This window comes from Lutra lutra, chromosome 9, assembly GCF_902655055.1.
Source record: "Lutra lutra chromosome 9, mLutLut1.2, whole genome shotgun sequence".
Lineage (NCBI taxonomy): Eukaryota > Metazoa > Chordata > Mammalia > Carnivora > Mustelidae > Lutra > Lutra lutra.
Window position 1 is genome coordinate 121,022,661 of NC_062286.1, and position 15,967 is coordinate 121,038,627.

Below are 15,967 nucleotides of genomic sequence, written 5' to 3' on the forward strand. Positions count from 1 at the left end.
GGGTTAAGCCTCTGCCTTTGGCTCAGGTCATGATTTCAGGGTCCTGGGATCGAGCCCCGCATCGGGCTCTCTGCTTGGCAGGGAGACTCTCTCTCTGCCTGCCTCTCTGCCTCCTTGTGACCTCTCTCTCTGTCAAATAAATAAATAAAATCTTAAAAAAAAAAAAAGAATAACATAATGGGAATAATCTTGAAACTGCTTCTATTTCTTAAACTATAAATAAGTTGCTGGATTTTAATTATTACAAGTAACAGATTACTTGTGACATATTTTGCAGCTGTAGAGTTATATCCCTGGGGAATCCATCAAAGGCAAATTGCAGTCTCTAACATTGCATGTACTCCTGTGGCTCAGAGCTTCCATTTCTGAGAATTTATTAATTAATTTTTTTGAGAGTCTGCACTTATTTTTTTGAAGATTTTATTTTATTTTAATTTATTTTTGATTTTTATTTATTTTTGATTTTTATTTTATTATATTTTATTTATTCTCCTGCTGAGCAGAGAGCCAGATGCGGGGCTCGATCCCAGGACCCTGAGATCATTACCTGAGCTGAAGGCAGAGGCTTTACCCCACTGAACCACCCAAGTGCCCCGATTTTTTTTTTTTAAGATTTTAATTATTTATTTGACAGAGAGAGAGGCACACAAGCAGGGGGAGTGGGAGAGGGAGAAGCAGGCTTCCCGCAGAGCAGGGAGCCGGATCCAGGGCTCCATCCCAGGACCCTGGGATCATGACCTGAGCTGAAGGCAGATGCTTAACAACTGAGCCACCCAGATGCCCCCATTTCTGAGAATGTAGACTATAGTTCTGTCTGCACGCATGTGCTTTACTACTTGTAAATGGAACATTGTTTTTAACTTGCAAAAGATTGGAAACAACCTAAATGTCCTTCAATAAGGAACTGATTAAGCATATTATAGTATATCCACACAAGAAACACTGTGGAGCAATAATATAAAACAAGATAATGAGGAAGTTATTTTTCTGCCATTGTACAAAATGTATTCTAGGGTGTCCAAGTATGTTGTTTGGTGAAAAAAGTAAGGTGGAGGACAACTATATAAATGCTTCCTTTTGGGGGCACCTGGCTGGCTCACTCAGAGCATATGATACTTGGTCTCAGGTTTGTGAGTTTGAGCTCCACCACATTGAGTGTAGAAGTTACTTAAAAAAAAAAAAAAAAAAAAAAAAAAAACTAGGGGCGCCTGGGTGGCTCAGTGGGTTAAGCTGTTGCCTTCGGCTCGGGTCATGATCTCAGGGTCCTGGGATCGAGTCCCGAGTCGGGCTCTCTGCTCAGCGGGGAGCCTGCTTCCCCCTCTCTCTCTCTGCCTGCCTCTCTGTCTACTTGTGATCTCTGTCAAATAAATAAATAAAATCTTTAAAACTTACAAAAATTTAAATGCTTCCTTTTGTCTAAAAGAGTCAGAATATATTTGAGCTTATATGTATTTTTTTGAACTTATATTTGAATTTGCTTATATACGTATGGAGAAATCTTGAGACGATTCTTAAGGAAGTAAGAGTGGTAGTTAACCGGTGGAAACAGGACCAATGAAGGAACAAGAATTTGAGGGAGACTTTGCATTGTATATCTTTTATATAGTTTCTGGGATTTGAATCATATGGCATAGCATTAACAACATATATATTTTTAAGATTTTGTTTATTTATTTGACAGAGATCACAAGTAGGCAGAGAGGCAGGCAGAGAGAGATGAGGAAGCAGGCTCCCTGCTGAGCAGAGAGCCTGATGAAGGGCTCCATCCCAGGACCCTGGGATTATGACCTGAGCCAAAGGCAGAGGCTTTAACCCACTGAATCATCCAGGTGCCCCAGCATTAACTATATAAAATTAAATTATAAGACATTTGAGGAGTGGAGTACCAGCAGGTTTAGAGACCATTCATTTAACTTCTTTAACCTCCATTCCTTTAGTCTCTAGGGCTAAACTCCTTCCCCCTTTCTCTTTATCTCTGGATTGGCATGCATTTCAACCTACAAGAAATATGTATTAGGTGTGTTTAAATTATAGAGAACGGTGCTAGGGATTGGGCCTCTCAAAGGACAAAGTAGAATAGGACTTGGTTCCTTGAAGTGGTCCAGGTGGATTTTATTACTCTTTTTAAAGATATTTTCTTTTCTTTCTTTCTTTCTTTTTTTTTTAAAGATTTTATTTATTTATTTGACAGACAGAGATCACAAGCAGGCAGAGAGGCAGGCAGAGAGAGAGGAGGAAGCAAGCTCCCCGCTGAGCAGAGAGCCCAATGTAGGGCTTGATCCCAGGATGCTGGGATCGTGACCTGGGCTGAAGGCAGAGGCTTTAACCCACTGAGCCACCCAGGTGCCCCTCTTTCTTTTCTTTTTTTTTTTTTTTAAGTAGGCTCCATGCCCAGTATGGAGCCCAGCACAGGGCTTGAACCCACAACCCTGAGATCAAGAACTTTGCTGAAATTAAGAGTTGGATGCTTAACCAACTGAGCCACCCAGGTGCATCTTCTTCTTCTTCTTCTTTTTTTTTTTTAAATCATTTTTAAAATTTATTTTCAGCATAACAGTATTCATTATTTTTGCACCACACCCAGTGCTCCATGCAGTCCGTGCCTTCTCTAATACCCACCACCTGGTTCCCCCAACCTCCCACCCCCCCACCTCTTCAAACCCTTCAGATTGTTTTTCAGAGTCCATAGTCTCTCATTGTTTACCTCCCCTTCCAATTTCCCCCAACTCCCTTCTCCTAACTCCCCATGTCCTCCATGCAGCACCTTATTATTCTTTTTAGTATCTAGGACAAGAATAAAAAATGTTCTCTCCTTTTCCTCTTCTCTCCCTCTTATAATCTTGCAAAATGCTGGAAATATATTAGAATTCCTACTTAATTCTCCTCCCCCTCACTTGGAGAGCACTAAGGCTTGGGGAGCTCAAGAAACTTCCATCAGGTCCAGACTGGAAGACATCAGGCTAAGCCCAAGACTCAACTTGCTTCCCTTGGGCCCCCGGCGCCTTGTGAAGGTTCTTGGATCTCTCAGATGCTGTTGTGACTGTGGTTTCCGGCTTCCTGAGTTCTCACACTCAGCAGAGTGCTGCAGATATCATACCCCAGTTCCTACTTTGAAGATTGACAACCTCAAATTGGTGATACTCTGAGTATATAGGGTCTGTGAGTGTGAGTCACAGCTGAAGGGCTTGTTTTTCTATTTTAGTTTTCCCCTTTTCCCTAGACAGACTCATTGTAAACACCCTGGGGTTGCATAAGGACAGAGTGTAAAGGTTTGCTGGTTAGAAGCTGAGGAAGATCAGTTTTCTAATTGAATATCCTATCTCATGTTAGGCCTTTAATTCTCCTTTAGCCAGGGACATTTTAGATACTCTAGATGATGACAAATCTAGTAAGAAAGTAATCGGAAAATCATTTATACAGAACTTTGCAGTTTATAATAAATTTTCTCATATGCTATTTAACTTAAAATGTGACCGTTTAAGGAGAGAAGTGATGTTTAGGGAGTGAAAGGACTTTCCATGCAGGTACTGCTTTCTTCTCGTACTACTATAAACCTTGTGTGCATTCAGGGTTTCCCTGTGGAACTGTCATTTTATAGGCTGGGACCAGAGTTCTAAACTGGTTGGATAATCAGGAGATATTCTACCCTGGAACTGAGGCTGCTTTACATTTATTATTTCACTCATTCATTAATTGCAATTATTTGTTGAATACCTATCTCGTACAAAGAAAGGCTCTACCTAAGACATAATTGGGAAGATGAGACCAACTACTAGTGAGATGCTGGGGAGGATCTTATGGTCAAAAGATGGATGCTGCTAAAGAGGCATGGGTAAGACTGGGGTTTTAGGGGTGCCTGGGTGGCTCAGTGGGTTAAAGCCTGTGCCTTCGGTTTAGGTCATGATCCCAGGGTCCTGGGATCAAGGCCTGCATCAGGCTCTCTGCTCAGCAGGGAGCCTGCCTCCTCTTCTTTCTGCCTACTTGTGATCTCTCTGTCCAATAAATAAAATCTTAAAAAAAAAAAGACTGGGGTTTTAGATCAGAATTTTGCAAACTGGAGTTCTGTGACTTGCAGCCAGTGAAGGGCTAGTTTAGAAGAAGCTGGCAAGTCAGATTTCTGCAGGAATCAGAAAGAGCTTAATTCCCAAGATACTTTTTTCATATCTGTATCGAGTTATTTTTGCCTGGCCAGCATCAGCTCTCCCCGATTTCCCAATTCAGGGGAATATCCTTAGGGGCAAATTGCTCCTCTCTTCTTTCCCTGGCAGTGGGATTGAGCCATGTGACCTGAGTGGACCAATCAACAGTGGCTCCGGGCCAAGATTTTTGCCTCTTAAGTGAGTGACTCAAAGACAAAAGGATGTTAGGATTGAACTCCAGCTGTGGTGTGTGGTGCTGTTGGCAGCAGCAGTTGCTTCTTGGTGAAGCTGCTTTTCTGTGTTTTTTTTTTTTTTGCAAGCTGGCCCTCAGGTCCATGCTCTAGGCCTCTAATATCTTTGTAATATATTTCTCTTTGTATTGGCAACAGTGTCCATGCCTGTACTTGAAACAGACAAAAAGAACTTAAACTTACAAATTGCATCGATTTCTTTACCAGGTTGTGAGATCCTTGAGAGCAGGGCCCACATCTCATTTTGCCTGTATCTTTGGTGCCCAGCTCAAGCCTGGGTTTCAATACATGCAGACTGAATAAGTGAAGAAACATGTTGTATTTATGTGGGGCTATTGAGTGTGGGATTCTTGGCATTATTATGGTTGTGGGAGAACAAGTCCTCTATATGCTACAACAGCCATTAACATTTTTTAAAAAAGATTTTGTTTATTTGACAGAGAGATCACAAGTAGGCAGAGAAGCAGGCAGAGAGAGAGGGGGGAAGCAGGCTCTCTGCTGAGCAGAGAGCCAGATGCAGGGCTGGATCCCAGACCCTGAGATCATGACCTGAGCTGAAGGCAGAGGCTTAACCCACTGAGCCACCCAGGTGCCCCAACATTTTTTTTTTTTTTTGAAGATTCCATTTATTTATTTCAGAGAGAGCACAGAGGGAGAGTGAGAGGGAGAAGCAGCCTCCCCACTGAGCAGAGTGCCTGATGTGGGGATCCCAGGACCCTGAGATCATGACTTGAACCAAAACAGATGCTTAACCAACTGAGTTGTCCAGGCACCCCAGCTACTAACATCTGAACAATTTCATGTTAAGAAACATAACCCAAGAGGATCCTGGGAAGGTCTTTTGTTATTGCATTGGAGCACTTCGCTGAGTTTATGCAGGTGGTTCTGGTCCTCAAATTCCTAAAGGGATTTTTTTTTTTTTTGTTACACATATGGAATATTTCACTAATTTGCATGTTTTCCTTGGACAGGGGCCATGCTAATCTCTGTATTGTTATAATTTCTGTATATGTGCTGCTGAAGTGAACACTGCTGAAGCCTTTGTTCCTAATTTCCCAGAGCCTCTTCCTCTGCCCTGAGTTAATGACCTCTTCAAGCCTCATTTGAAGAACACTTCTCCTATGGGTGTGGGCCACAGAGAAGAATCTACTAGGGGTGCCTGGGTGGCTCAGTTGGTTAAACATCTGCCTTCAGTTCAGGCGATGATCCCAGGGTCCTGGGATTGAGTCCTGAGTTGGGCTCCCTAATCAGCGGGGAGCCTGCTTCTCACTCTCCCTCTCCCCCTGGCTTGTGCTCTCTCACTCTCTCTCAAATAAATAAATAAAATCTAAAAAGAAAAAAAACCACAACTGCTAAAAAAATAAAAAAAAAAGAATCTACTAATTTTTTTCAATATCATTTTCTTTCCTTTCATTCCTTCGACAGATATACATTGAACATCTATTATTTGTCAAGTTTGACAATTCAGTTGATAGAAGATAGTTCCTAACTCTAATTTAGGAAATAGACAAATACAATTAAGAGAATAAACAAATGAAATAATTAAAACTGTGTTAGTGCTCTGTTGAAAATGAACAGTAATTAGGTAGAGAGTAATTGTCATGGGGCAGGCATCTGATCGAGTGAAGCACTTTTAGATAATGTAGCTAAAGAGAGTCTCACTGAGGAGATGACAAACAGACCTGCATGATGAAGAGTCAGCTTTGGAAAAAGCAACGCTTATTCAATGATCCAGCAGCTGGGAAGAATTTAGAAAGAACCATAGAAACTGACAAAAAGTCAGCATGGCCAGAGGATGAGCAAGGCTGAAGGATGCAGGTGAGTAGACTGGTTTTTTGTTTTAAGCAGGGCAGTGACATGATTGGATTTATATTTTAAGAAGTGCAATCTGGCTTTGTCATTTCAATGTAAATTAAAGTCTTTATGGCCCTCATAAATAACACACGTTCAGCCTTTCTCCTTGGGACTTCCCAAGTCCCATTGGGAAAACATTTCAAACCCTTTTGGTGTGGCTGCAACTCCCACCTTGGTCCCCAGAGGCAAAATAGAGCTCCTCTTCACACTTAGCAGTTGGCATCCTTTCCTAGGGGTTAATGAGGCAAAGTGGAGGAGGTATTAGTGCAAAGACCTCGAGGTGGCAAGGAACCTGGTTTAAGCACTTGAAAGAGCTCAAGAACGTGGGAAAGCAGGATATGTGAGAATGTGAGAAAATCAGGTTAGGTTCAGACTTTCAAGAACCTGGTTGATAGGCTACAGTGGAGATGAAACTTTCAACCCGAAGAACAGTGGGCAATGGGTTTTGAGCAGGGTTTGGCTGTGATTATACTTGAGTTTTGAAAAGGTTCCATTGTCGGTGTGTGAAGAATGGATCAGAAGGGGAAAGGGGTAACGGGATGGAGGGCATCACCATCATTTAAGAGAGAGGTGGCCTAGACTGGAGTGTCGGCAGTGGGATGGAGAAAAGTGGGAGGCTTCGAGATGTACTTAGGAGTCAAAATTAGCAGGTGACGGTTAGTGCCCAGTCCCAGGCTTCGTGTTACCTCAGTGGTTATGGGTGAGTGGGGACTTCGTGCTCTGGATCAGGGCGCCGGCCTGGTTCCCGCGCGTCAGGGCAGTGGGCGTGGCCCGCGGGAGCCGTCTCCACGGGGATCAGGCGGGGCGGGGCCGAGGGCGGGGCAGCTGGGGCGTTGCGTCACTCTGTGGTGGCGATGGTGCGTGTGTGTGGGGGGCGGGGGATACGCTGGGCGCGTCCCGCGGGTCACGTGGTGCGCAGCACGCAGAGTCCTTCTGTCGGTTGGTCCTGGAGCGGCGCAGCCGGAACGGGGCTGTGAGGTGAGCTCGCGGCGAGGCGCGGCGAGGAGAAGCCGGCTGGCCGGAGCCGGGTTGGGCCTGGTCCGCGCAGTGCGCGCGCTGTGCTAGCGGGAGCGGTGACGGCCGCCACCGCTGCTCCGGTCCCCTGCCCGGCCTCGCTCCCCGCCCGGCCCCGCTCGCCCAGCCCGGAGGGAGGCCCGGGGACCGCTGCTGAGAGCGTGGCGGGCGTGCGAGCGGCGCCCAATCCTCAGGGCTGCCGGAGGGAATGACGGCGGCCGCGGCCAATCAGCGCCGCCCGAGGGGGCTGGGCCGCGGGGTGCGGGTTCGGGGCGCGGAGCGGGCCGTGTTGGGGGTGGGGGGTAAGCGCTAGGGCTAGAGGCTGAGCTGTGTGCTCCCCTGGAGCTCCACCACCAACCGCTGTTGTTACCTTGTGCTTTGGGAACGCGTTTTCTTTTATTGACTCTTTTAGCCTATTCTGGGGAGCACACCCCTTTCTCAAGCCCCTGACTATGGGAGTGTCCCCTTTCTCTCCATAGTTTAGAGAATGTGGTGCATCCCTTTCTTAAACTCCAGCCCTGGGTTTTATCTTAATTTCCAAAGCCCCTCAAACTGAGGATGTACCCCATTTCTCAGGCACCCCCAAAACTGGGAGAACATTCCTTTTTCCTAGCCGCCAGTCTGAACACGCACTCCTTTCAAATTTTGGGGTTGGCCTCATTGACTCTCAAATCTGGGGTCCAGTAACCAAAGTTTTGTGGGTGCTTCTATTGCCACAAATCCCAGAAAGAATCCTATTCTCCGGGCCCCAGATCTTGCAACATGGTTTACAAAATTTCTTAAATTTATGGGCTACTTCGTTTCCCCAGTCCTTGAAATCTGGGGGTGCGCCTCATTTCCAGAGTCTCCTGAAAATGCGGTCCAAATCCTGAAGTTTAAAGATAGATATCTGCGGTTGCACAAATAAAGGAATTCACTGCTTTTTTTCAGTCACTGTATTCTTGGGGTTGCACCCATTTTCATGAGTTCCTCAAATTGAACTATTTTATTTCCTGGGGAGACTCCTTTTCATATCTGAGAGTGTATTTATTTCTTATGTCTCCAAAATATACCAAATCCATGCCTTTGGATGCACAGTTCTTAGGGTGCAGCCACCTTCCTGATACTTCTTAAATCGGGAGGACACACATTTTTTTCTAAGTCCTCTCCTCTCATTCTGGGGCGATGATCCTTGGTTCTTGAGCATGCCTCTTATCCTTTTAAGCTTTTCTATCCAAGATATTTTCATTCTGCAGTTTCCTTTCCTCTTTGGAACCCCATTTCCCTTTTAGGTGCTCTCCCTGCTTGGTCAGGGCACCCATTTCCTCTTCCTCTGGTGAACGCGTATCTTTCTTCAGCACAGCAATTTCTCTGCTTCTGTGGCCTTTTTTCTGAGCACACTTCCTATAGTCACACCTCCTGAATTCCCCTCCCCCAAAGAAAAGATTCCCCCTCCAAAAGGGTGCTTGCTTGTTGTCTTTCATATGTCTGCTTTATCTTTTATCTTTCTGCTTTCTACTAACAGAAACTGTTATATCTTAGCTTGCCCTATCCATTTTTCTGGTTTCTAACTCCCTTTGGACACTGCTCTGCTTACTGGTGTCTGTAGAGATTTTCCCTTTTCTACTTATTCCCTGAGCTGGAGGTGGCCTCAAGTCCCTGGACTGCCTAACCCTCTAGCACTGAATTTAAACTGGAAAGGAATCCCCTTGCATTTCTTTGGTTATTCACAGGACTCTTAATCCTCCAGGTGGTTTGCTTCCTGTAAGATTCTGATTAGATGTGTACTGTTTTCTCTTTTGCTTTTCCCCCCAATATTGGGAAAAAATTCTGAAGGAATTCTTCCAGTCTTGCTTCCAACTCATAAGCTTCCTCCCTACATTGGCTTTCTTCCTTCCTTTTATCAAGAAAAGAGGTCATTTGGAGGAATCTCTTTGTCACTCTTTTTGTTCTTGTCCCTGAGGTGCAGGTGGGGGATGGATACTTATCTCTCCCCATCATTTTCTCACATGCCTGCCAAGCCTTGCTCCCAATCCCCACCTGAAAGTCTCCAAATATCTGGGACTTCTTGTCTTTTAAAAGCCTCTCAGTAGGTTCTTTCTTTTGTATTTCTCTCTGCCTTTCCAGATCTTACTCAGGGCTTCTCTGCCTGAACCCCTAACCCGATTAATTTCTCCACAGCTGGAATCCCAAGTGCTTATGGGATAATGATACCTCTGACCTTTCTCCCTTTTGGGAAGTACTTGAGTGTGCAGCTGTATGAGGCCTCAGTGGGGAAGAGAGTTTGGGCCCGAGAAGCTACACTGGCAGGATGAGGCAGGAAAGTACTGCATTTTCAGGACTACATCCTTCTGCATCTCATTTGGAGGTTGGATGTTTGCCAAGCACCTGCTTCTTAGGGATGCTAAGGGGTATATTGATATTCCCAGGAACCTGTAGGAATTAATGGGGCTTGTGGAGAAGTGCTCTGAACTCAGTGTTGGAAGTTGCATAAAATTAACCATTATTATATTTTCAGAACAACTAAGCTGTTTTATATTTTATGTGTTTGAAAGCCCTAGAGCTAAGGTGTGTTATTTCAGGAAGTGAAATGGATCCCACATTTAGATCATGTGGTTGTTAGTAAATACCAAATTGATTAAAAAACGCTGGAGGTCTGACTGATCAGTACCTAATAAAATATGATCTACAGAAACTGAGCAGGTACTTCATCTCTTTATATGTCTGGTACTGCTACATACAGTGCACCCTTAAAGTATTCTCTGTTGGTGCTTTTCAAACTTGAATGTGCATATAAATTGCCTCTGGGGGGAGGGTCTTGCTAACATGCTAATTATGATCTAGTAGTTTTAGGGTGCGGCCTCAGTATCTACATTTCTGATTCCCAGGTGATACCAATATTATTGAACTACACTTTGAATAGCAAAATTCTATACACAAAGCCAAGGATATCTCTGTGGATATAGGAAGGTGGTGCTTAGCCTTATGCTGAGGTATTATTTTCTACTTAATCTTTTTTTAAATTTTATTTTATTTTATTTTAAGATTTTATTTATTTATTTGACAGACAGAGATCACAAGTAGGCAAGAGGCAGGCAGAGAGAGGAAGGGAAGCGGGCTCCCTGCTGAGCAGAGAGCCCGATGTGGGGCTCGATCCCAGGACCCGAGATCATGACCTGAGCTGAAGGCAGAGGCTTTAACCCACTGAGCCACCCAGGTGCCCCGGCATTTAGCTTTTATTTATTTATTTATTTATTTAAAGATTTTATTTATTTATTTGACAGAGAGAGAGATCACAAGTAGGCAGAGAGGCAGGCAGAGGGGGGGGGGGAGCAGGCTCCCCGCTGAGCAGAGAGCCCGATGTGGAGCTTGATCCCAGGACTCCGAGATCATGACCAGAGCCGAAGGCAGAGGCTTAACCCACTGAGCCACTCAGGTACCCCGGCATTTAGCTTTTAAAACCTGGCTAAAATTTCTTTCCTTCTTTCTGTCTTTTTTTTTTTTTTTTTAAGATTTTGTTCATTTTTGAGATGATTTATTATATTTTGAGAGAGGGAGAAAGAGCACAAGTGGGGGGAGGAGCAGAGGGAGAGGTAGAAGCTGACTTCCTGCTAAGCAGGGAGCCCAACACGTGTCTTTATCCCAGGAACCCGAGATCATGACCTGAGCCGAAGGCAGACTCTTAACTGAGCCACCCACATGCCCTGAATGGCTAAAATTTCTTAAGGAGTTTGAATTTCTATGTATTTTGTTAAATTCAAATGCTTAAATATTTTTTGCTTAATTGTGAACATAATTTTTATTTATACCCAACATGGGGCTCCAACTCAATGACCCCAGAATCAAGAGTCACATGCTCTACTGACTGAGCCAGCCAATTTTTGCAGTTGTGAACACAATTTTTTTTTAAAGATTTTATTTATTTATTTGACAGAGAGAGACATAGTGAGAGAGAGAATACAAGCAGGGGGAGTGGGAGGGGAGAAGCAGGCCTCCCGCTGAGCAGGGAGCCCGAGGCAGGGCTTGATCCCAGGACCTCCGGATAATGACCTGAGCCGCAGGCAGATGCTTAAAGGCTGAGCCACCCAGGCACCCCATGAACATAATTTTTAGAAAGATTTAATTAATTAATTAATTTTTAAAGATTTTATTTATTTATTTGAGAGAGAGAGCATGAGAGGCGAGAGGTCAGAGGGAGAAGCCAACTCCCTGCCAAGGAGGGAGGCTGATGTGGACTTGATTCCAGGATCATGACCTGAGCCAAAGGCAGTTGCTTAACCAGCTGAGCCACCCAGGTGCCCTGATTTTATTTCTTTTTATGAGAGAGAGTAAGGGAGAGGCAGACTCCTGCTGAGCAGGGATTTCCCTATGCCTGGGCTAAGTCCTAGGATCCTGTAATCAGGACCTGAGCAGAAGGCAGATTATTTTATTTTATTTTATTTGACAGACAGAGCACTAGTAGGCAGAGAGACAGGCAGAGAGAGAGAGGGGGAAGCAGGCCCTGCCAAAGCAGAGAGCCCGATGTGGAACTCGATCCCAGGACAGGAATACGACCTGAGCTGAAGGCAGCGGCTTAACCCACTGAGCCACCCAGGCGCCCCCCAGAAGGCAGATTCTTTTTTTTTTTTTTTTTAATTTTAAAGATTTTATTTATTTGACAGACAGAGATCACAAGTAGGCAGAGCAGCAGGCAGAGAGAGAGGAAGGGAAGCAGGCTCCCTGCCGAGCAAAGAGCCCGATGCAGAGCTTGATCCCAGGACCCTGGGATCACGACCTGAGCCGAAGGCAGAGGCTTTAACACACTGAGCCACCCAGGCACCCCTCCGTGTAATTCTTGACATAGAGTCTTGTTGTTCTTTCTTTTTAATTTTTAAAACTTTTTTTTAAATTAAAAAAATTTTAAAGAATATTTACCTTTTTGAGAGTGAGAGAGAGTTTGTGCATGCACAAGAGCAAGGGGAGAGAGAAGCAGACTCCCTGCTGAGCAGGGGACCCGACCAGGGTTGGATCCCAGGATGCTGGGATCATGACCTGAGCCAAAGGAAGGTGTTTCACTGACTGAGTCACTCAGGTGCGCCTCTTCTTCTTCTTCTTCTTTTTTTTTTTTTTTTTTTGAAGATTTATTTACTCACTTCTGGGGGAACTTGGGAATGAGGGCACATGAGGTGGGGGGACAGAAAGGGAGACAGACTCCCTGCTGAATGGGGAGTCAGATGAGAGGCTCCATCCCAGGGCCCCAACATCATGACCTGAGCCGAAATCCAGGGTTGGATGCTCAAGCGACTGAGCCACTGACTCTTCTAGTGAATACTGCAGGGCTGATGCAGTAGTTAGCCATCCTGTCTCTCTAGGTCCTCACTTGTCATTCTACCATGGGTAGGGAGTATGAGATACCCCAAGATAGCAGGGTCATATGTGTTGGAATTTCTAAGGAGTCCTTGGAAATGGGTCTGGGAAAGGCCAATGTCTGGACTTTGAATAGAAGCTGCAGAGCTTCACAAAGGCGAATGGTGGTGGGAAGATGGTATTCTTTGATGGCGGTCAGTGCTTATAATGCTCTCTCTTTTTGTACCAAATAAGTCTTAGTGGGTTTTTCCTCCCTAAATGTCTTAAGTCATCTGCACCTATTTCCCTGGCTGTCATCATTACGGCCTTTTTTCCAGCATGATCCTGTTCTGGGGCCTAATCAGGACAAACCTGAATGACTAGACTGTTCTGTGTCCCGTGCCTCCCCCTCCCCCCTCATCTCTCACATGAATGTCAGATCCTCTTTGGTAACGGATTTGATCTGGATTTGGCCCTAGTCCCAGCTCTTCCACTCACTATGAGACCTCAGGCAAGTCACTTAATGCTACTGGGCCTCATTCTCCCCAGTTGTAAAGTGAGGCACTGATTATCTGCAAGGTCTACCCTGCTCTGAGTTTTTGTCAGTATCTTGCTCAGAAACCCAGTGTCTGTGGGAGCTTGTTGTTAGCAGATCTGATTTCCTTCACGTGCTCTGTTGGGCAGGTTGCCAATCATTCCCTTGTCCGAGTCACTCCTGTCACTGCCTCTTTTCTAGCTTAGGCAGGCAGCTTGTCCTCACACCCAGCTTCAGCATACTTCTGCCTCCATGTCCTCTGCCAGTTTCATGCTTAATTTCATTCAAAATTGCCTCAACTTCTCATTGTTACTAAGTGTTCCTTCAGTGTTAGGTACTTCCTGAATCACTAACAGGGACTCTTGTAGTTTATATACAACTATGTTGGTAAGTTCTCTCATCTGATATTTATTTATTTATCTGGCAGAGAGAGACATAGTAAGAGAGGGAACACAAGCAGGGGGAGTGGGAGAAGGAGAAGCAGGCTTCCCGCCGAGCAAGGAGCCCAATACTGGGCTCTATCCTGGGACCCTGGGATCATAACCTGAGCTGAAGCCAGAGGCCTAATGACTGAGCCACCCAGGCACCCCTCTGATATATGCTTAAAAAGTGTTTTCTCGGGACGCCTGGGTGGCTCAGTTGGTTAAGCACCTGCCTTCGGCTCAGGTCATGATCCCAGCGTCCTGGGATCGAGTCCCGCATTGGGCTCCTTGCTCATCAGGGAGCCTGCTTCTCCCTCTGCCTCTGCCTGCCATTCTGTCTGCCTGTGCTCGCTCTCTCTCTCCCTCTCTCTCTCTCTCTGACAAATAAATAAATAAATAAATAAATAAATAAAATCTTAAAAAAAAAAAAAGTGTTTTCTCCTCCCCACCCCAGCTTGCTTGCTTGCTTTCTTACAGATTTTTATTTATGAGAGAAAGAACTCTAGAGAGAGCACAAGTAGGGGGAGGTGCAGAAGGAGGGAGAAGCAGCCTTCCTGCCTCTCATTACCCCACGATCATGACCTGAGCCAAAGGCCGACTCATAACTGACTGAGCCACCCAGGCCCCTCCCACCCCAGCTTTCTTTCTGGCTTTGAATTAGCAGCGTGGGCAGAATGAAATTTAAAAGTGAAGCAGGTAGTTTGCTTTTGGCTGGAGTTTAGGGAAAGTGAGATGTAATGCTTTTAATCCTCTTCCAAAGGTCTTCCATATCTGTGGGGGATCAGCCACTTGGTACTTCTCCCAGGATTTTAAAGGTGCGCAAACTCCCTATCTGAAATTTGAAAGTGTATCCTGAGTGCAAGCACTATTTAAAAATGACTTCCAAGTGCTTTTTTCCCTAACAATATACTCATAAAGCCCCAGATGAGAAATTGCCAAGGACAGTGATAAGAAATCTAGATTTCAAATAACTTCATCAGTGAGTGAAACTGTTCTTTGAGAGCACCTGATTGTTCTTTTCTTTTTCCTTTTTTTAAAAAAATTATTTATTTATTTATTTGACAGGCTGAGATTACAAGTAAGCAGAGGCAGACAGAGAGAGAGAGGAGGAAGCAGGCTCTCCGCTGAGCAGAGAGCCCGATGTGGGGCTCGATCCCAGGACCCTGGGACCATGACCTGAGCTGAAGGCAGAGGCTTTAACCCACTGAGCCACCCAGGCACCCCGAACACCTGATTATTCTTTTTTTTTTTTTTAAATATTTTATTTATTTATTTGACAGACAGAGATCACAGGTAGGCAGAGAGGCAGGCAGAGAGAGAGAGGAGGAAGCAGGCTCCCTGCGGAGCAGAGAGCCCGATGCGGGGCTCGATCCCGGGACCCTGGGACCATGACCTGAGCCGAAGGCAGAGGCTTTAACCCACTGAGCCACCCAGGCGCCCCTCCACCTGATTATTCTTAAAAACAGTTGCTGACACTGCCTGGAAATCAGGGCTCAGGGTGGTATATAACTCTCTAACCTCTCTTCCTCACCCGTCTCTCTAGGAGCTACTAGGGGGAGGTTTACATTTTTCATGATAATCATTCTTTAGGCCAAAATATGTGCTTACTTAGAGCCTCCTCCGTTAGATTGTAAGCTCAGAGAAAGGCAGGATATTCCTGTCTTATTCATCTCCCTCAGCAGTTGCCCCTTATGGGTTGTTGACTGGCTAACCTTTACTTAGGTAACCTGTTGAACATTGACACCCTGATTTGTAATGCTAGGACAACTTTGCTAGATCTTGGACTAGGTATCCAGCTGTTCTTTGTTTTCTTTGACCAAATAATGGAAGTAATGAGCTTGCAGAAATCCCATAAAATTTTAGGAGCCTGGTGTGAGTCACCAAGCATAAGTAGGGCACTTTGTATGAAAGGGAGGTGGTGTCTGGATCCATTGACTTTGTTGAAGGAGGGAGAGAAGTGTGGGGAAGGATTTAAAATGGTTTGGGTGAGCCTGGCTGGTTCAGTCTGTAGAACATGTGACTCTTGATCTCAGGGTTGTGAGTTCAATCCCTACCTTGGGTGTAGAGCTTACATTAAAAAAAAAAAAATGAGGGGGCGCCTGGGTGGCTCAGTGGGTTAAAGCCTCTGCCTTCGGCTCAGGTCATGATCCCAGGGTCCTGGGATCGAGCCCCACATCGGGCTCTCTGCTCCGCAGGGAGCCTGCTTCCTCCTCTCTCTCTCTCTGCCTGCCTCTCTGCCTGCTTGTGATCTCTGTCAAATAAATAAATAAAATCTTTAAAAAAAAAAAATGATGGTTTGATCTGATGAGAGCTTATCCCATGTCAGAAACATAATCTTAGGATTTTATTTTTTTAATTCTTTATTTTATTTTTTTAAAAAGATTGTATTTATTTGAGAGAGAGAGAGAGTGCATGTGTGCGTGTGGGGGGTTATGGGCAGAGGGAAAG

The 15,967-nt window shown here is 45.1% G+C and overlaps 1 protein-coding gene and 1 non-coding gene across 2 annotated transcripts in view; one reads left to right on the forward strand and one right to left on the reverse strand.

The window, feature by feature from the left end:
* Positions 1-5,316: 5,316 nt before the first annotated feature.
* LOC125110148 (U6 spliceosomal RNA) lies at positions 5,317-5,420 on the reverse strand. Its single transcript, XR_007130478.1, has one exon. It is a non-coding gene; the product is annotated as a U6 spliceosomal RNA (small nuclear RNA).
* A 1,659-nt stretch (positions 5,421-7,079) lies between these two features.
* PHF20 (PHD finger protein 20) overlaps positions 7,080-15,967 on the forward strand; it is a 141,224-nt gene continuing 132,336 nt past the window's right edge. Inside the window, exon 1 of the mRNA XM_047744269.1 lies at positions 7,080-7,222. The gene's annotated coding sequence lies outside the window, so the exon portion shown is untranslated. The remainder of the gene's footprint in view (positions 7,223-15,967) is intronic.